Genomic DNA, 14,696 nt, shown 5'->3' on the forward strand with positions numbered 1-14,696 from the left:
GACAAAAGGATTTATTTCAGCTTACACTTCCACATCACAGTCCATCACTGAGGGAAGTCAAGGCTGGAACTGAGGGAGAACAAGAACCTGGAGGCAGGAAATAAAGCAGAGAACATGGAGGGGTGTGCTTTTCTTGCTCTCCATGGCTTGCTCAGCCCAAGACCACTGACTCAGAAGGGGCACTGTCCACACGGGGCCCTTCCACATTAATCATTAATTGTGAAAATGTCCCACAGACTTCTCATAGAACAATCTGATTGAGGCATCTCCTCAAGATTCTCTCTTCCAGGCCATGGTGGCGCACACCTTTAATGCCAGGACTGAGGAGGCAGAAGCAGGCTGATCTCTGAGTTTGAGGCCAGCCTGGTCTACAGAGTGAGATCCAGGACAGCAAGAGCAACACAGAGAAACCCTGTCTTGAAAAACAAAAACAAAAACAAAAACGATTCTCTCTTCCCAGGTATGTCGAGATTTGTATCAAGTTGACAAAACAACCAGCTCACAGAACATCAACCAGGCCTGTCTCTTCTGTCACATGGCTCCCCTTATCTTATGCATGTCCCCAAAGAGAGAGAAACTGTGGCAGTACCAGCCCTGGACAGAAGGTCATCTGCTACTCCTAGTGAGAGGAACGCTCCCCTCCGCAGAAGGAGTCATTGCAGAGCAGTGGGAAAAGGTTCCTGGATCCTCCAACAGATCATTGTCAAGCTCAGGGCTGAGCTTCCCAGGAGGCCACTCAAAGGTGGAGTTTAGAGTACAAGATATTGATGAGGAGTAGCCTGGGGGTCCATATCCATGGCCAGGGCTGGGAGAGCTGGAGTGAGCAGAGGGAGGAGTTGAGCCGTGACGGAGGCCCTGTGACAGCCTAGGGCAGTGTGTCCCCCCCTCTCCTCACCTCAGGTAGCTCCAGAGCTGGAATGGCCTGTCAGCATGTCCAGGATGCCTGGCAGGGCTGTTTCTCTGATGGAAGCCATCACTGATTTGCCTAGGAACATGATGCTGATCAGGAGGGGTCTCTACAGCTGGCATGTCCCTAAATGGACAACATCTACTGGCGGTGCTCCCTACCAGTGAGCAGTCAGTGGCACTGAAGGGGGTCAGGGCTGTGTCGGGTCCCCCTACTGAATGCTGAATGCTACATAAGTCCAAGGACAAGACTGTGCCATATGTCCCTCACACACTCTCTAGCCAGTGAAGACAGGTGTTCAAATGGGATATTTTTTTACAGTATGACACACAGAGTGAGAAATAAAAGTAAACACAGAAATGAATTATTGAATAAATCAACTAATTGAATTTAGTGTTGAGTGCCAAAAAGAAAACAAAAGTGACAGCCCTATTTTTAGAGAGAAAAGCCAGAGAAAGAAAGGGGTTTTAACTACAATAAAAATCGTGCTTAAACTAGCGTGCATGCTGGGAGCTACTTCAGGATCCTTGCAAATGTTCATCTTTCCTTCACAGCAACTCTATCTGAAGGCTCTTTATTGTGCCCTCTTTGCAGATGAGAAAGAAAAGCAGGGGGCAGAAAGGTTAAGTCACTTGCTCACAATCGCACAGCACCTGTGATGGCTACCGTTACGTTTTAAGTTTAAACTACTGTGCTTCAGAGATCATAAAACAAAAATGCCTCTAACCTGTATGCCCCACTTGCCCCAGAACAGATAACTTCCTGGAACGCCGGGGCCGTTGTTCATGTAAGATGACAAGCCAGTATTTTCCCATCGGTAAACAAGTTTGGTTGCCCCAAAGGCACAGGATATGTGCTTGATCATACATACATAGGTAGGAAGTACGTCAGGATGTGTGCTTGTTTCTGATCACACAAAGGCAGGAAGTGCGGAGCCTTGTGAGTTTTGCCTTTATAAGCCCCTGACTAATGTCATTTGGCGCCATATTCTGAGATGAGTCTCAAGTATGAACCTGGCCAGTATACATAGTCTTGGTCAGTATTTAATAAAGACTCTTTTTTTTTTTTTTTTTTTTTGGTTTTTCGAGACAGGGTTTCTCTGTGTAGCTTTGCGCCTTTCCTGGAACTCGCTTTGGAGACCAGGCTGGCCTCGAACTCACAGAGATTAATAAAGACTCTTATTTGTTAAAAATTTATTAATTGTCAGACTGATGAACCCCAGACTCATAACACACCTAAGTGTTATGTGGTATCTGAAGTTTGTTTCATGTGAAGAACCAGCTGTACAAAGATCTAGGAAACCCTGTTCCAGTTAGAGGATTACCTTAGATTTCTGTTACTGTAACAAAATATCAGAGATTTTATATATATATACATATATGTATATATGTGTGTGTGTGTGTGTGTGTGTGTGTGTGTGTGTGTGTGTGCTGGACAGATAGCTCAGTGGTTAAGCACTGGCTAGTTTCAATTCCCAGCACCCACACAATGGCTCACAAATATCTGTAACTCCAGTTCCAGAGGATCAATATCTTCTTCTGGCCCCCACAGGCACCAGGCACACACATGGTACACAGGCATACATACAGTCAAGACACCCACACACATAAAACAAAATAAATAAAAATTTAAGGAAAGGAAATGCTTGCTTTGGCTCGTGGTTTTGGAGATTTCACTTTGTGATTTTTTTTTAGCCTCGATACTCTTGGGCCCATGTTGAGGCAGTGCATCATGGGAGGGAGGCCATGGTGGAGCAAAATTCCTTATCCATGATAACCAAGAAGTGAAAAGGAGGCAAGAGGAGAGACCAGGGTCTTACCCACTTCAAAGGTCTGCCCTGTGTGACCAAGTTTCCAACACAGCTCCTTAAAAGTGCCAGTATCGGATGTGCCTCCCCATAAGAGGCCTTGCCTTCTTGTGGGGGGGGTGTGAGAGGTGGGTTGGGGGGGTAGGCTAGGAGGGCGGGAGGAGGGAAGAGGGGGCTCTTTGACTAATGTGTAAAATGAATGAAAATTTTTTCTTAATAATAATAATAAAAGCTCCAGTATCCATTGATGGTGCCATGGCAGGGACCACACGGGCCCATGGGACACCTATCAAAAGCATAGCAGGGCTCTGGATAGCAAGGACATTTTTCCCAGAGTGACTCTCAGCTCCCATCTCAACAGCCTCTTCCTCTTCCCCAGGCTGAGAAACCCTAAGCCTTCTGTAGTATTCCCCCAGCATGCACCAGACTGAGTACCCTGCCCCAGATAGCCATGTCCTGGAACTTTGCTCTTAGAGATTAGGACAGAGGAAACACGCAAAGATGTTTCTGGTAATGGCAGAACCCTCAGAATGTCCTAGCTAGGTGACTTCTACCATGACACATTTGCTGTGTTCAGGTACCAACTACTGTGTAACAAACCAACCCATAATTTAAGGCTTAAAATAATGATAAATTGCTCATGCATCTGCAGTTTGGATGGAGTTTGGAGGGGAGAGCTGCTCTCAGCAACCAGGGGCAGGTCAGACTCCCCAAGACTGAACACACACCCACAATCCCGCCACCTGTCCTGGGCTTCCTCAGCACTGGCAACCGGCTGCCCAAAGGCAGTCTTTCAAGAGGATGCCCTCTTATTCAGCCCTTTTGTCCTACCCATGCCTTCAACTGAGTGGATAAGTGCTGTGGGATGTTCTGTATGTCAAGTGTGTTGCTGATTAGTCAATAAATAAAACACTGATTGGCCATTAGCTAGGCAGAAAGTATAGGCAGGACAAGGAGGACAATAAAGCTGGGAAGTGGAAGGCTGAGTCAGAGAGACACTGCCAGCCGCCACAATGACAAACAGCATGTGAAGTTACCGGTAAGCCACGAGCCACGTGGCAAGGTATAGATTAATAGAAATGGATTAATTTAAGCTGTAAGAACAGTTAGCAAGAAGCCTGCCACGACCATACAATTTGTAACCAATATAAGTCTCTGTGTTTACTTGGTCGGGTCTGAGCGGCTGTGGGACTGGCAGGTGAGAGAGATTTGTCCTGACTGTGGGCCAGGCAGGAAAACTCTAGCTACAGATAAGACCCACCCACACTGAGGAAGGGTATCTATTTTATTTAGCCTACTGACCCAAATCTCACCCTGAAGCACCCAGAATGTTTGGTCAAATTTCTAGGCACTCCAAGACCCAGTCAAGTTGACCCTGAACCACCACAGTGCTGAGTTGGCTGGCTGCTGTATGGACCTGTAGAAGGGGTGTCTAGTCTAGACAGACTCTTAGGCTTTGGGAAGCTGGTTTGAACCAGCAGAGGCTTAGGAGGTCAGGAGTTCAAGAGCATAACAGCACATCATGCTTACCATACGCCAAGTAGACAGGCCATCCTCCTGTCTCTGTTTTATATCCTGTGAGGTGTTGTGTTAGGCAGAGGTTAAGAAGTTCCCAACCGAGGAGCAGTCAGTGAATTCAAGCCGCCTAGGCCCAGAACCCATGCATATTCCCAAAGGGTACACATCTTTATCTCTTCACGGGTGTCTGTGGAGTGAGCTCCCCTGATCACCAAGGCCGGATGGACATGCCGGTCTATGGGCACATGTTGAGGTAGGGTGGGGGGGTTACTGACATCACAGCAACATGTGACACTTGCACACTCCATTGCCTGTGACTTTGTTTTCCTTCTTCCTACAGCATTCACATTTTCTTTTTTTTTTTTTTTTTTTTTTTTGGTTTTTCAAGACAGGGTTTCTTTGTGTAGCTTTGTGCCTTTCCTGGAACTCACTTGGTAGCCCAGGCTGGCCTCGAACTCATAGAGATCCGCCTGCCTCTGCCTCCCGAGTGCTGGGATTAAAGGCGTGCGCCACTACCGCCCGGCTGCATTCACATTTTCAGAGACATCTGCAGCTGGAAGTGCTAATTTAGGCTAGTGGAATGGATCTCAAATTTAAAGTTATCAACAATGGAGCCCAAGAATCCCTCAGACTTAAAGCGCTTCTGGATGAGGCTGAGTTCCTACCTCCTGCTTTACTAGGACAAGATCAAGGGATACAGTCCAGTCTGCAGTATCCTCTTGGCACTCTCTCCTCCCCCAGGAGTGGTCAGGAAGGTGCCTGAGGGAATGACTGCAGTCTGTGAGCTGTGCGAGCCTCGAGATGGTATACCTGGGACTCGAGTCTCTTTGGTTTAATGTAAGCCTGTCATTGCTGCAGACCTGAGCTAGTCTAGTGACAGTGGCACTGTGATGCATTTCTGTTTACACTCTTGGGTGCCCAGGATGGTTGAAAGCAAGGGAATGTTGTGCATTATCGTCACTGCTCTTCTGCTTTGTACTGTAGTCCCGGGGCAGTAAAATTCGAAAGCACAACAGCTACCCAAAGTTGGAGTCAACAGAGATCAGACCAAAGATCTTGGAAGAGAAAAGATGGAAACTAGCTGACCATAGGGGACTCTGATGTGCTTCAACACAGGCCTGGGATCTAGGGAGGCTGCCCAGGACTCCACAAAAGCCCAGGACTGGGCACTGCCCAGGAAAGACTGGGAAGTCCTAAGCAATCACCCCACCTCTAGCTGACTTTGCAGGTGTGTGCAAGCAGGAAGTAGGAGACAATGAAGAGGGGCAAACTTCCTGCCAAAGAATGAAGGTGTGCCACCGCAGCACAGAGAGCCTTGGGGAAGCCAGGGAGTTTCCCATTTAAGGCACTTACCAGCTGATACACCAAGGTTCCAATCTCTACACACAGCTCTACAGAATTAGGTCAAGAAAGTCACTAACCAACAACAAAAACCCACAGCAGCACACACTGGGGAGACAGGGAGCTTGCTTCCAGATTCACCAGGATATATTAGCTACAATTCTGGGGCAGAGGTGAGGTTATATGCAAGAAGGAACAAAATCAGGCACATGTCCAAAACAAAACCTCTGAAACAAACTGTCCTGAGGAAGCCCAGACATCGAGACAAAGTCAGCTGTTATAAATGTGCTCAAATAACTAAAAGAAGTCAAAAGGATAGCGCAGTCAGTACAGCACTGTGCAAGCATGAGAACCCGGAAGCACAAGAGGTCTAGGGCAGCAGCTCCCTGGAGCTGTCTAGACAAATTGGTGAGCCCCACGCTCAGTGAAAGACCCTGTCTCAAAAACAAGGTGGAGAAGGATTGAGGATGACACCCAAGTCAACCTTTGACTTCCACACACCCACATACATGCATATACCATATACACACAGAGGAAATATATAAAAAGCTAAAAGATGATTAAAAACAATAGATTAAGGAGTAGATATTCTAGATAAGAATTGAAAGAAATTCTGGAGTTGAAACATATTAAACATAATGAAAACTTTGTTCCAGGAGCTCAACAAGAGATCTGAGCTGCAGAGGAAAGATCCAGATTCTCTGGGTCTTTGTTTTCTGGTGAGCACCCTATAAAGCTGAGTCATGGGGGGGGCGGGAATTAATTTGCAAGCCCAGCCAAGGCCCTAGAAAAAGTCCCAACTTCACACATACAGTTCATCAATTGTAATTGTTTATTTAACCCAGAGAAATGGTGTTCACACAATAATCTGTATGTGGATGTTTGCAGCAGCTTTGTTCATCATAACCTCAAACTGGAACATGTCTGTCTTTCAATTGATAAGTGTTTAAACATCTTGTAATATATCCAGGCTGTGGAATACTACTCAGCCTTGAAAAGGAAGGAACCGCTGACATCAATAACACCTGGAAGAATGTCATAGCATTATGTCAATTTTTGTTTTAAAAGCCAACCTTGGGGCTGGGGACATCACTCAGTTGGTAGAGTACTTACCTAGCAGGCACAAATCCCTGGGTTTACTCTCTAGCCCTGCATAAACAGGGTGTGGTGATGCAGTCTTATATTCCTAGCATTTGGAAAATGAGAAATGAAAGATCATGCATGGCTACATAGTAAGTTCAAGGCTACCTTGAGTACTTGAGATCCTGCCTAAAAAAAGTCTAAAACGTCACATCCTTTATGATTCCACTTAAAATGAGAAAATGACAGGAATGGAGAACAGATTTCTAGTTGCCCAAAGTCTAGGATATGGTGGGAGGGGTGAGAATGGGAATAAGGAATGCACAACACAATGAGTCTCCTGGGGTGGACTGTTCTGCCACGACCACATCAAGGATAACATTGTAGCTATAATATTGCCCTACAGCTTTTCAAGATGTTAGTACTGAGCCAACATTCCTGAGGAAACAGGGGACCTCTCTGTATTGTTTTTTTCAGTTGCATGTGAATATATAGTCATTTCAAAACAACAGGTTGGGGGCTGGAGAGATGGCTCAGAGGTTAAGAGCACTGACTGCTCTTCCAGAGGTCCTGAGTTCAATTCCCAGCAACCACATGGTGGCTCACAACCATCTGTAATGAGATCTGGTACCCTCTTCTGGCCTGCAGTCATACATGCTGTATACATAGTAAATAGTAAATAAATAAATCTTTAAAAAAAAAAAAAAAAAACAGGTTTAATTTTTTTTAATTAATTGGGATTTATTTTACTGCCTAGAATGATCTATCCTCAAGAATGTCCCATGTGTCCTTTAGAAAAATACGTATATTGCTGTTGTTGGGTACTATAGTTTTGACAGGCCAACACATTCATAACTGAAGTTTTTGCCCGCCAAATCTATAATCTCGGGCCAGTCAAAGATTTGTGTATTGATTGCTGCCAATCATCTTTCTGTTGCTTTGACAAAAGCGCCCAAGGTGATAACTTATATAGGTAAGCATATAATTGAACAGGGCCAGTAAATATATCCTTTGCTAAGTTTCAAGAACACATTGAAAGTTCAGGCTGTTTCCAAGCAGACATCTTTCCTTCATGCTTTCAAGACCCCACATAGTGAAGGAGGAGTAGCCAACTGGTATACCAAGCCATGAAAGGTTGCTCATAGTCTCTGACCTTATCAAGATCTCTGGGCTAAGAATGTACCCAGTGGTAGAGCTGGATGAGGCCCCACTTATTCCCAGTGCAAACAAGCATTTCTTTGGCTTTCCTCTTCCAGCTCTTTGAGATTGGTGACTGGTCTATCTGGTTGTCCCAGCTAGTACAGAAACCTTAGGCTAGCTGGGATGTTGGCCTCTCTAGTTACGTCTTAACAACTCTGAACATGAAGTGTATTGTGCCCTGCACTCCTCACGGCCCATGCTCAGTCTGCACAGGCAACTGCAGCTCCAGCCTAAACTGCCCTCAATTTTCATTGTCATTATCAGTCAAGTGGGTTTCCTTAAGTGAATGCTCCCGATCTAGTATGTCAAATGTCAGCCAATGCTCAACTTGCATTGCAGGTACATCCCAAGAAACACACTGCAAAAATATCAGGAGGTGATGCTCTCGACCCATGCACACTCATTTTTAAATCTGTTAGAACTAGTCATTAGTGAACTCCAACATCCTTCAGTTCTTTTCACAAATTAAAACTATATTTAATAATCTAACCCACAAAGCACAGGCAGGCAGCACAGTGCGTCGCCATGTACGGCTATTTGCCCTGGTGCTTCTGCAGCCGATGGAGACTGCAGCTCGCAGCTGCTGTCCACACTCCAGACAGGATCACACGGCTTACCACTAGACTAGAACAGGTCAAAATTCCAGATTTGAAGCATCATTTACAAACAAACACATGACTTTTATACAACAGTAAAAAGTCAACACTCCTAGGTCAACCCATTTGAAGTTGTAGACCCATCTGTGTGTGTGTGTGTGTGTGTGTGTGTGTGTGTGTATAATCAGAAACTTAATCTCAGATTCTTGTCCCTTCTGAATACAAATGGAAACTCCATTCTTCAGCTGCCCCTATTTTTCTCCTTCACTTCACTAAACCCAACTGTAAATGCTGTCCATTTTCCCTTCACAGACACTCAGAATATGCTTCCCATCATCACCAATTCCACCCCGACCCATGCTGTCACCTTGCTGGGAATTCTGCAGTGGCCTCCCTAGTCTGTCTAATTGTGACCCTCAGCCTCCCCCATCCCTCCTCCAGGAAACTTTGCCTCTATAGGAATCCCATCCCACTCAGAGTCAAAGCAAATGTCCTTCGGGGGTTCCCCGGCTCCTCTGAATTCAGCTTCGACTACCATTTTACTCCAGTGGAACTAGGTGTCTACCTCACTCAGGTCTCCTCAGAAGGCAGAAGCTCTGTGGTGATTTGTTAGTAAGAAATAGAAAGCATCAAAGAGCAGAGGTATAGATTTCTAGAGCAGCTATCACTTCCTATGGCTGAGACAGAGTGTCCAAGGAAGGGCATATTCCACTGTCTGCCCTAACAAGCCTGAGAACCAGGCCTTGCTGGAGAGAGGCTGTGGCTCAATGGAGAAGCTACTGTGGCATCTTCTTATCAGAACTTGCCGTAAATCTGCCAGGGGAAAGCATTGCTGAGGAACTGCCCACAGGCTGTGACACCACCCCCCAAGATACCAGAGGAAGCTGCTAAGTGCTAGTGCCCACTGTGCATTACAAAAGCCATTTTTCCTGCCGAATCTTGGTGCCAGAGAAAACACCCAGGCTGCTAGAGAGAAAGCCTTACTTGACAATGTCTCTCCAGCGCCCTCTACTGACAAACCTGAACATCTGCCCCCTGACCACAAAACAGCGGTGAGAGGATCTGGAGCTGACAGGGAACCTTCCCGGTGTTCTCTGGGAAATCTGTAGCAAGGCCAGCACTTCTGCACTAACACTACACGGAAGGCTCTCTCAGCTCCCCTCATGCCCGCATGGCCTGTCCCCTTGCTTCCCATGGGCTTCTGTTCAACTTGTTCTTTATGAAGAGGGCTTTTTCCAGTCACTAAGGAAGCAGAACCATAGTCCAGACAGTCCATCTCCTCCACCAGCAACTATCACCACTCAGCATCATTCATTTACATATCCGTTCATTTTCTACCTTCCCCTTCTAAAATGGAAGCTCCTCAGGTACAGGGAATTCTATTTCATTCACTCTGTATACCCAGCAGAGCCGACTAGAAAAGAATGTGTCTAGCACACACAGTAGGTGCCCAATAAATATGGGTGGATAAATGACTTATTTTATATTAGGAGCACATATCAAGAGAGAACAAATACCGGCAGTGTCATCTGGACAGAACCACAGTTCACATGCCTCTTTAGATTGCCCCCAAGAGCTCCTGGTTGTTTTGCTCTTCAATCCTTACGGGGCTTATGTACACACAGAAATTTATTCACGTCAAGAACGCGCAGCACTCGGGCCAAAGCAGGAAGATCATGAGTTTAATAGCAAACCAACCAACCAAAACAGGTACAGCTCACTGAATTGTCACAGACTAACACGCCCACACACCACACACATATATCTCACACACACACACACTCACACACACACACTCACTTCCAGGTGAACCAGGACTCGGATTAAAAACTAAAGCACATCCCCAGCACCCTGTCTGTGCTGTCTGTGTGGCCCACCAGGGTCAAGCTTCCTCAGTTATAGAAGTCAGTTCTTTGTGAATGGAATTACATTATTGGAATGTTTTGAGTTTGGACTTTGACCCGTTACTTGACAACTTGTGTAGATGATTCAAACTGCCATGTGTTGCTGCAGACCCACTGTGCATCTCCTTCAGTGTGAGATGCTCTACTGTTGACTCAAATTGCCATGTGTTGCTGCAGACCCACTGTGCATCTCCTTCAGTGTGAGATGCTCTACTGTTGACTCAAACTGCCATGTGTTGCTGCAGACCCACTGTGCATCTCCTTCAGTGTGAGATGCTCTACTGTTGACTCAAACTGCCATGTGTTGCTGCAGACCCACTGTGCATCTCCTTCGGTGTGAGATGCTCTACTGTTGACTCAAACTGCCATGTGTTGCTGCAGACCCACTGTGCATCTCCTTCGGTGTGAGATGCTCTACTGTTGACTCAAACTGCCATGTGTTGCTGCAGACCCACTGTGCATCTCCTTTGGTGTGAAATGCTCTACTGTTGACTCAAACCACCATGTGTTGCTGCAGAACCACTGTGCATCTCCTTTGGTGCGAGATGCTCTACTGTACAAACACACAAGTTGTCTAATTTAACACTGATGTGTATTTAGGTAGTGTCCAATTTGTGAGTACACTTTGTATATATTCTTATACATGTCTTGTGAATATGGCAGCATTTCTACTGAGTGTATGTTTTAGTACTGAAATGCTGAATCATAGGATATGTGTTATGTTCAACTTTACTAAAAAAATCCCCACCTAAGACTGACTCTTAGCTTGTCAGTTAATGCACTCTGATCAAACTTAAGTGCAGCACACAGCAATGTTCACAGTCCTTAACAAGGAATTCTGGCAATGGGTGTGTTTTTCCTTTGACACCCAGCTAAACACTGGTTTACTAAACAGAAAGAGACAAAGATACAACATGCACAAGAAAACCAAACTCTGTAGCTAAGTCCACAGCTACAGCTCTTGGGGGGGGGGGGAATGCTGTAAAGAAGGAGGGAGGGAAAAGATGAAAGAAGGAACAGAGAGAGAGAAGACACAAATCCCGAGTCCTACGCCCAGGGACGAGAGCCCACATACGCTGTCCTTCCCGCAGAACGATGCTGCCTCCTGGTGGATCTGGACCTGGGCAAGTTCGTCATTTTAAATACATCTGATTTTCATCACTAGGAGAATTACATACAAGGCTCCAACTGCTACTCAGTGTAGATTTCTCCTTTCACTCTTGTTCCTCTTAAAGCAGATTCTTCCCACAAACAACTCTATTGGCCAGTTTCTTAGACGCAGTGATTAGTGATATGTGCACATGGATTCAGCAGGTGCCTTTTAACTTCTGCCTTTCAATCATAAATATTGCTCCTAAAAATTTGAAAAATCCAAAGGAAAGAAAAATATTTCCATACAATCTAATTCATTACTGTTTTATTTGTGGTCATTAAAAAAAATCAGGGGCCAGGCGGTGGTGGTGCACGCCTTTAATCCCAGCACTCGGGAGGCAGAGGCAGGCGGATCTCTGTGAGTTCAAGGCCAGCCTGGGCTACCAAGTGAGTCCCAGGAAAGGTACAAAGAACACAGAGAAACCCTGTCTCAAAAAACCAAAAAAAAAAAAAAAAAAAAAAAAAAAATCAGGGCTATTTCCCAAAGTGGGAGAATGAGCAAGTGAGTCTACCCATCCGCCATGATTGTGAAGACGACGACAGCATGGTGATCGTCTCCAGTCCTTTCCTCAACACAGTGATAGATGAAGTTAATTTCACACTGTGAAATAAGAACTATACATGTATAAACGGCCTACCATCTTTCAATTGTCAGAGTAGACCGTTTTTTCTTGATAATCACCAATTCTAAGGGGCATCTAGCAAACTGTCAAGTGTGACTAATTGGTAACAGGGCAAATAGACTCAAATTTTCAAAATAATTAACTTTAATCAGCTTTCTTGAGAATTAAAATGTTTACACCCTTTAACTCAGAAATTCCATTTAATTAGCTAAATATAGAATATTTATGCAAAATACAGCCATCATATTGTTTGTGAAAAAAAAGTTAACTGTCCAATCACAGAGAAGGATCAATAGTGATGCATTCACTCACCATGTTTTTCAAGATTTGAGAGGCGGTGGTGGTGGTGCACACCTTTAATCCCAGCATTTGGGAGGCGGAGGCAGGCACATCTCTGTGAGTTCAAGGCTAGCCTGGCCTACAGAGTGAGATCCAGGACAGGCACCAAAACTACACAGAGAAACCCTGTCTCAGAAGATTTGGGGATATTTTTGACAGCACAAGCCTGTAATCCCAGCTACTCAGGAAGTGGCCAGGGGGACTAAATTTAAGGCCTGTCTGGATCTCAGTAAGTTCAGAGCCAAAGTGGGCAACTCAGACATTGTCTCAAAATAAAGATACAGCATAGAACAGTTGCCCAGTATGGCCAAGGTCCTTAGATTCACTCTCCAGGAGTATGACAAAAATTTTTTTATGGACTGTTAAGATGGTTCAAAAGGTAAAAGTGCTTTCGCGGTGACCCTTTGTTCTCTAGGACCCACAAGGAATGAAATGACTCCCCCAGTTGTCCTCTGACCTCCATGTGCACTCCCTGGTCCACACACCTTAACATACACACACTAAATTCATTTAACTAATTCGAGGGGCTGGGCTAAAGAGATGGCACAGTGGGGCACAGTACTGGCGGCTCTTGGGAGTTGGGTTCATTCCTAGCATCCTCGTGGTGACTTACAACGGGATTTGGAGCTGCTTCTGGCCTGTGGATGCTGAGTAGGTGGAGTGCACTTAGGTATAAGCAGCCAAAATACTCATAAAAATCTATCTTTAAAACAGGAAAAAAAGACTCTGAGTATATACTTAAACAAAAAAAACTGACATGTAGACAAAAGTTGAGCATTGAACACTAGGACTCCATTTTCTTTCCAGTCATCCTACTACCCTTTAAACTGCTTCACATGCCAACATCCTTTGATGCACTAAGCTTCACAATTCTGACGTTCAGTATCAAATCTAAAAACCCACCACCATAAATAATGAGTGATTTGTATTCCCTTCTAATTAGTCTATAGCTCTAACTTTTCTAGATTGTTGAGTAATTTTTAGGAGTGAGGAGTCTGGCTATTCCTGTCTCAACATTACTTGTTTTTAGATACTTTAATGACTCAACCTTACTCCCTCATCAAGGGCTTCTCCATTCCATTCTCTACTCACAGGTTTCTGCCTAGATGCCACTTAGGAACGCCCATTACAGCTTTGACAGCTAACTATAGTGTGAACATCTTACTTTCAAGATTTTGGCTACTCAGGACAGCACACAAAATTAGCGTGTTTCTTCTAACTAAAACACTAGAATTTTTAGAGTACTGAATTCATTTAGGTGGTACAACTAGCTTAATATCATGTTCCAACCCATGAATGCCTTTCCTCATTTCCTTTTACAATATTTCATTTTCAGAGCTGAACCTTAGACCTTTGATTCCTATTCTATTTGCTATCTGTGATGGCTATTCTTGGTTGTCAACCTGACTACATCTGGAATCAACGAAAACCAAAGCAACTGGGCACCTATGAGGGATTTTTTTTCTTAATTAAATCATTTGAAGTAGAATGACCCACTTTTAATACGGATCTTTTGAAGCAGAAAGATCCAAACTTAATCTGGAACACATCTTCTGCTGGCAGTCTATATAAAGGATATAGAAGAAGGAAGTCGCTCTTTGCCTGCTTGCTCTTGCTGGCAAGTCCATTCCTTCACTGGCATTACAGCCTACTTCTTCACAACCCTGGTGAATACTGAGGACCACCTGAGACATCTAGCCTTGTGAACTGAACTTCTGGATTCTTGGACTTTCCAATGGTAGACAGCCATTACTGGACTAGTTGGACCACAGTCTGTAAGCCGTTATAATAAATCCATATATACATATATATATTCTGTTCTAGAGAACTCTAAGACACTATATCCCAAGCAAAATTCTTAATTTCCTTTTCAGACTGACACTGGCATAAAGTTGTGTCAACTTCTACACTCCAACTTTACTGAATTCATTCACTACTTTCTGGCCTTGTGAATTATTTGTAACTTCCTGGACACATGTTCCTGTCATTGCAGATAATTTACTACACATTTTCTTCTCAACTGCCATCACCTCAGCTTCCAGCACCAAGTGGAAGGAATCAGTAAAGCAGGACCTTGTTAGGTTGGTGGCTGTACAGTCCCTCACCTCACCTCTGGAAGTGCTAGAGACCTAATCCAGCTTTGCAAATACCAGGCAAATATTCCATCACTAAGCTACCCTCCCCCAGACCCTAGCTGAGGAACTTATATGTTTAGAATCTCCTTCTGTT

This window comes from Peromyscus eremicus, chromosome 4 (assembly GCF_949786415.1).
Source record: "Peromyscus eremicus chromosome 4, PerEre_H2_v1, whole genome shotgun sequence".
In the NCBI taxonomy this organism is placed as follows: Eukaryota; Metazoa; Chordata; class Mammalia; order Rodentia; family Cricetidae; genus Peromyscus; species Peromyscus eremicus.